The sequence below is a fragment of the Magnolia sinica genome, chromosome 14 (genome assembly GCF_029962835.1).
Source record: "Magnolia sinica isolate HGM2019 chromosome 14, MsV1, whole genome shotgun sequence".
Taxonomy (NCBI): Eukaryota; Viridiplantae; Streptophyta; class Magnoliopsida; order Magnoliales; family Magnoliaceae; genus Magnolia; species Magnolia sinica.
This window is the reverse complement of record NC_080586.1, coordinates 40,807,014-40,815,082: the sequence shown is the minus strand read 5'-3', so window position 1 is coordinate 40,815,082 and position 8,069 is coordinate 40,807,014.

Sequence of the window (8,069 nt, the reverse complement as noted above, 5' to 3'; positions counted from 1 at the left end):
AGCTTGCCAGATTATTCATCAAGGAGATTGTGAGACTGCATGACATTTTAGTCTCGATCGTTTCTGACCGAGACCCGAGGTTCACGTCTCAGCTTTGGGGGAGCTTTCAGAGAGTGATGGGGTCTGTTTTGCAGCTTAGCACTACGTATCATCCACAGACCGATGAGCAGACCGAGAGGGTCAACCAGATCCTTGAGGATATTCTTCGGGCCTGTGTGATTAACTTCGGGGGTAGCTGGGATGAGCATCTGTAATTGGCTGAGTTCGCATATAACAACAGCTATCAGACAACCATTGACATGACTCCTTTCGAGGCACTATATGGCAGACCGTGCAATCTCTGAGTTGTTGGACCAAGGTCAGAGAGTGGCATCTCCTAGGTCCTGAGCTTATGAAGAAAACGTCAGAGGCTATTGATATCATCAGGTAGAGGATGCGCACAACTCAGAACTGACATAAGAGTTTTTCTAATCGTCGGCGTCGTCCCTTGGAGTTTGTAGCAGGGGACAGAGTGTATCTCAAGGTCTCGCCCATGAAGGGAGTTGTTTAATTTGGAGCGAAGGGCAAGCTTGCCCTGAGATTCATAGGACCATTCGCGATCACTAAGCGCGTTGGCGCCATGGCCTATCGGCTTGCCTTGTCATCTCAGTTGTTTGGCGTCCATAATATTTTCCATGTCTCTATATTGAGGAAATATGGATCAGATATCATTCCTGTTATTGATTGACAGCAGTCGGAGGTTCATGAGGACGCTTCTTACATTGAGCAGTCAATTCGTATCCTTGATCGGAAGGAGTAGGTCCTCCATGACAGTGCCCTGGTTTGTCAATTAGCGTGTGTGTTGGGTCAGTCAGACTACAGAGCCTCATAGGAAGATCAATTCAAGCGTCTTCCTCAACTGGATGTGTGCAAGCTTGCTATAGGTAAATCTAAAGCCTCACATTCCATATCCCAAAACACCAGGTGAATAAAACCCTTAAAACAAGTTAGAACATTATAAGGTTTTTAAGTAGGAAAACTTTTTTGAAAATCAGAAAATCTCTATGTTTTCTTACTTTGTCGATTTTATCAATACACATCTCGATATGATTGACCTTCTCTATCAATGTCCTCGATGTCCTCGATGCCTAAAACGATATCATTGAAAAGAGGACAAAAAGTGTCTAGCAATCGTATATATCTCTGGACTGATTTATCGATGTATCGATCCACATATCGATATCATTGATATTTGAATCTCGAGTCCATCGAAGGTGACTCGATAATATCGACAGACAGATTTTCGGTGCCCCTGTTTTTCCTTAAGAGTATCATATATGCATCAATAAATTGAAGCCTCCTCGATACCATCGAAATTCAAATCTCGATAATATCGGAAGGTTCTCGATGAGATCGATCTAGGGTGCCAAGTTCTTCTAGCAAAATATTTCAGGATGGTTTATCTATGATCGGGGGTCTCTCTATAGAATCGATATTCAAATATCGATGATATCAGTACCAGGTCGATTGCATCAAACAAAGACATAAACTGTCCAGCAAGCTTAATGAGAAATCTGCTGGATTTATCGATGCCTCGACTCTGATATCGATATCATCGACATTCAAATTTCGATGATCTTGATGGTCCCTCGATCATTCTTGAAAACCTGCAATATTTCATGTCAAGTCTCTCTCGCTTTCAAGTATCGATGAATCGAACCTCTCATCAATGAAATCAGAGTTCAAAATCTAATGACATCGACAAGTGTTTCGATTCCATCGACCAGTTGGCTAAAGGTTTCAAAAGTGTATGACATTGAGTTTGTGTCATCGAGTGGACCATCGATGCTATCGAGAGTATACGCTCGATGATATCGAACCCACTCGATGATATCGAACTCTATCATAAATGTGACCATTTTATATTCATTGGAACCTTTTACCTAGTTAAAGAGAGCTTGTCTATTGTTGCTTATAGAGAAAGAAGAGAGTGCTTTTGTGCTTTTGTGTGTTTCAAGCCTTAAATCATTTACCTAAAGCTCTTTCTCTCAAGGGAGTTCATCCCCCAATCCACCCTCATCATTGATATTCAATAGAGTGGATTGGGGAATGAACTTTTGCATTCAAGGATCCTCTAGCTACTACCTTAATGGCAAATTATTAAGCTGGGATACCTTAAATTCATAGATGATTGGAATCGCTCTATCTTCCTAATAGGAAAATATTTAGAGAGTAGGATTCCATCATAACCTTGACCCAACCCGTTGTCATATATTGGTACATCATTTGAGTTACGGATCAAGGAAGCAGAAGATTCTTCATCAACAAGGAGGAGATCTTCGTCAACATGCTGAATGAGACTCATCCACTTATCTGTAAGTTATCAGAGTCTAAAGGACACTTGTGATCATTCCTTTTTAGGATTGGGTCTAAGGTGTTTCTCACCCGTGCAAGTTCACTAGGAGGCCTCCGGCGGGAGTGTACATGGTGGGTGCGTTGTATGGACCCTTGCTCAGTGGAGAGCATAAACATCTGGATAAAGGTGAACCAGTTAAAACCTTGGGTTTGAGGTGAACCATGTAAAACCTCCGTTAGGGTCTTGTGGAAGATCCTTGGCCAGTGTGCTTAAAAGTGGGTGCAATGTGTGGACCCTTGCTCGCGAGAGCATAAACAATCAGCCTCAGTGTAGGTTGTAAAGGTTGAAGGTGAACCTGATTTAAAACCTTAGGTCTGAGGTGAACCGCTGTGAAACCTCCTTAGTGAAATCTGGTACACTCAAAGGTTGAGTGCGGTTACCGGGAGTGGAGTAGATAAGTAGTCGAACCACTATAAAAATAACTGTGTTTGAGATTGTTATTCTTCTATTTGTGTGATTTACTTTAATATTTTCATATCTGAATATCTGAGATCACACCTCACACACATACACAGTCATATCCATCATAAACTAGTTTGCATATTATTCATCTCTTAAATAGTTTGTGATTGGATCCTCTACCGGGCTTGGAAGCTAGTAGAGTTACTCTTGAGTAATCCTAATATAGGCTTGGTGTTAGGATTAGTGTAATAGGATTTTAAATAAATTATAAAAACTTTGAAAAGTCCTATTCACCCCCCTCTAGGACATATTGGCATATTCCTACTTCAACTAAAGCGGTCTTCACCAAAATTTCACTCTAGACTAAAGTCATTCCATTGGTGAAGGTGCAGTGGGGTCACCATTCTGTTGATGAGGTGTCTTAGGAGCACAAGGCCAAGATTAGAGAGCATTATCCCCATCTCTTTGATGATTGATTATATGTTGTATCTTATATGTTGTCTCCGATTTTATATGATGATGCTATGTTTCCTCTTCCATATGAGTTATGTCTAGTTGTGATGATTGTGTAAATTTGAAGGACAAAATTTTTATTAGGAGAGGAGACCTGTAAGGCCCGTATCCTAGACTGTATTGTTCCATAGGCTTCCGTGGTCCTCCTAGTCGAATTTCGGTGACCTGCGACGTGTAGATAGTATTTGTGGGTGATCCTGAGTCGCACCCTGTCAACCCGAATTGGCTCGACTCGAAACTTATACCCTAGCGACCACGTCGTCACCGCAGTTCCAACGCCGTGTCTCATGCGCCGATGTGATACCCTGGCCAGGAGTTATGGGTCCGCATTCATTTCGAGGAAAACGCTACGCATTGTGAATTCTGAGAAAATCTCTACAACTCATCACATCAATCAATCACCTCAAGTCAAGTACACATCTCATCACTCCACTTGTAACACCCAAACCCTACCTATCTCTCTCATTCCCAAAGTTAACTCTCTCTCTCTCCACCCATCTCTTTGTTACAACACCATCCCTCTCTCCCATACATCACTCCATCCCATCCCATTCTCCACCAAATTCCAAGCCTCCATGAGAGAAAAATCCTAAGGAGAGAAAAGAAACCAAGAGAGGACCCATCATCCTACCACCAAATCTTCCCATCCAACCATCAAAACTTCATCATCCTCCATCAAAGGAGCTTAGGAGATTAACATTCTAAGGGACCAAGAAGAAGGCCAATAGGTGGGTGATCCACCATTGATTTTTATTTAAGGGCCCACTTATGATGGGACCCACTTTGATGTATGTGTTGTGATCTAGGAGGGGCCCATAGTGGCGGGGTCCCTCCACTACACCATCTCTCTTTCTCTATCTCTCTTCCTCTCCCTCTCTTTCATTTCTTGATGGTGATGTGGCCATGTGGCCCACCTGGATGGATCCCACCATGATGAATGTATTTTATCCATGCCGTTCGCTGAGTGGGCCCACCTCGCGGTCCGTTTGGACGAACGTGATTAGAGGAAAAGCACAAATATCAACTGATCGAAACCTGTGGGCCACGGTGATGTGGACCCCACCATGAGATGTATGTATTTCTCACGCCATCCATCTATTTGATCCAGACCATCCAGCGGTCTGGATATAGGTGTGATCCACCATGATTTACGTATTTTGACCCACCATCCATCTGGACGGTGGGGATCCAGCAACATACAACTGCTGGAACACGTCAACAAGTTTTATGGCCCACCATGGGGCGTGTGAGATCAACACCGTCCAACCACGTGGACGGTGTATCCCACCACGAGGTATATGTTATATCCTGGACCGTCCGTCCACATCTCGTGGGTGTGGGCCCACCCCACACGTGTGGCACCCAGTTTTTATGCCCCACGAGGTACCTAACATGTCTCCACAAGACACAAGTTTATGCCCCACATAGGAGCAAGGGTCAACACACAGCACCCAATTTTTATGCCTTATATAAGAGCAAAGGATCCACACAAGGAACCTAGAGTTTATGCCCTACACAAGAGCAAAGGTCAATACACAACACCTAAGTTTTAGGCCACACTGGCCAAGGACCTCTACTAAGGACCTAAGTTTATGCTCGCCAAGTGCAAGGGTCAACACACAGCACCCACACGTATTCTCCCGTCGGAGGCCTCCTACGAGGACTTGAAAGGGGTGAGAATTACCTGTGACCCAATCCTACACAAAGGAATGATCAGCAGGGTCTTTGGACTCTATTAACTTACAGATAAGTAAATGAGCCCCATTAAGCACGTTGATGAAGATCTCCTCCTTTGTTGATGAAGAATCTTCAGCTCCCTTGAACCAAAACACTGATGTGCTCTAATGTATGGCGATGGGTTGGGTCAAGGATAGGTTAAGTTAGAATCCTACTCTATTAAAAGTTTTCCTACTTTAGAAAAAACACAAATATCAGGTGATCAAAACCTATTGGCCATGCCGATGTGGACCCCACCTTGAGATGTATGTATTTCTCATGCCGTCCATCTATTTGATCTAGACCGTCCGGCGGTCTAGATATGGGTGTGATCCACGGTGATTTATGTATTTTGACCCACCATCCATCTGAACGATGGGGACCAGCAGCATACAGCTGCTAGAACATGTTAGCAAGTTTTATGGCCCACCATGGGGCATGTGAGATCCACACCGTCCAACCACGTGGACGGTGGATCCCACCATGAGGTATATGTTATATCTTAGAACATTCGTCCACATCCCGTGGGTGTGGGACCCACACATGATTCATATGTTTATCCACATCGTCCTTTTTAGATAGGTGGGAGTCCACTATGATGTATCTGATTATCTAGGTTGTCCGTCCCTAAACAGTCCTATGGGATGCACATGAGATATGTACCATATCCTAACTGTCCATTTGATGTGGGTCCCACGCAGCAGCTGTTGCTGCAACTTTGATGTCAGCAAGTCCTGTGGGACCCTCCTTGATGTATTCATTGTATCTGCACCGTCCGTCTAGACGGTGCTGTGCGGTGCAGCCCTACCTTGATGAATGTGTCTTCCATGCTATCCGTCCATCCAGACTGTCCAGCGGTCTAGACATGCTGGTGGGCCACTCCATGATGGGCAGTCCTGTGTGGGCCCCCATGATGTATTTGCTAGATCTGCACACCATCCATCTAGGTGGTGCTGCATGGGCCGCATGATGCATGTGATGTACATTCACACCGTTCATATGGACAGTGCTGCGTGGGCCACCCCGTGATGTATTTTGTGGCCCATCAAAGAGACCCACCTTGATGTATTTTGTGGCCCATACGTGAGGCCCACTTTAATGTATTTTGGACCATTCGAGAGGCCCACTTTGATGTATTTCGTGGTCCATCCGTGAGGCCCACCTTGATGTATTTGTGGCCCATTCATGAGGCCCACTTTGATGTATTTTGTGGTCCATCCATGAGGCCCACCTTAATGTATTTATGGCCCATTCGAGAGGTCCAATGTGATGTATGTGTGGCCCATTCATTGAGGCCAATGTGACGTATTTGTAGCCCATCCGTTAAGGCCTACTTTGATGCAATTGCAGCCCATTGTGATGTATTCGGGGCCCATGTATTATGGCATATTTGATGTATATGAGGCCCATGTATTGCAACCCATTTAATGTATATAAGGCCCAATGTGATGCATATGTGGCCCACGAGTGAGGCCCATCGTGATGTGTATTAGGTCCATGAGTGAGGCCCATGATGATGTATATTAGGCCCTTGTGTGAGGCCATGGGCCCACTATATGTGTGGCTCTATGTCGGCCACTCCTTGGGAGCAATGTTGGTTAAATGTCCACATTGTGACCTTCCTTTAGGCCTTGATAGGCCCATTCTCATCATTCTCTTAGTGGGTAAACCCAAATTATTGGGCCCCATTGATGTTGCCTTGTTCATCCTTGCCATAGACTCCATGCTACCGGAATTTATATATCCACGGTCGAGGGTCGATCTTTATATTATAATTTAGATCAGTTGTTCAACTATGGACCCCGCCTTACATGTAGGTCGATTGTCAATGCTGATTATCGATGCCAGTTATTGACACTGATTATGAGTATGCTTAGTATATCATCATAATACATGCCCATACGCATCATCAGTATGCTTGATATGAGATGTGGTTGACCATTGCATATGCCATTGGGCAGGTTGTTATGGGACTCCCTGATAGGGGGAGATTGTCTCACATGAGCACACAGTATGTGCAGGATGGATGCATGACTGGATTGTATGACTCATGCATCTTACATTGTGTGTTGTGATTAGTGTACGCCTTAACAACATTAGGGCCGTAGCCTCCACAGGCATATCATGGGTGGCAGCATTGGACCTCGAAATTACTGTTATTAACATCGGGGTGCCATAGATGTCCCTGGGTGAAAATTCCTAAATCTGACAGTACTGGAAGATGCTTCAACGTCAAGACGGAGTGAATACATGAGCGCACAAGGGCCGAATACCAGGAGGCCGCATCTCCCACTGTGTCGTAGTCGGTTAGAAGGGGGTGTGGCTTTACCTACCCGAGGGTAGGGGCAATTGCTTGCTAAGTATAACCAGCTCGAAAATAGGTCCACTATTGACGGCTGGGTATGTATTGGCAGGCTATTGGTCAGGCTGATAATGAGGTTTCTTACGCCCACTTGGACTGTGTGCCTGAGGAAGGGGCAGTGCCATTTAGAGTGTACTAAACCCTGTTGATTATCCACTGAGAACTATATTGATATATGATGCTCTAGAGATGAGTTGGATTGATATGTGGATTGGTATGCTTGAGTTGCATCTTGCACATGACATTGGCTATGTAAGCCTTGTATCGTATGGCTTTAGTGTGGTCGATAGCATTCATGCCTTACATCGCATAGCCTTGGTATGGCTAATTGCATTCATGGTCTCATCAGCATGATTCCGCATTACTCTGATATTGCATTCTGACTACGCTCATATTGCGCACACACTTACACCATCCTCTAAGCTTTCTATAAGCTTATGCATGATTGATATGTGCAGGTGACGCTAGGACGCAGCCATAGCTTAGTCACAGCAGGAGTGTGCAGTCGAGCTTCAGGAGTTTCCGTTATTATTATCATTGTATTTTCTTTCATGCGCATTGTACCTTAAAGTTTTTTATCACAGTAGATTTTGTGATGGTGTCTTAGTTATTGTTTGTGGGTTATGCTTATGGTTATGCTTATTATGAATTAAATTTATGTTAAAAATCCTTGTAGGATAC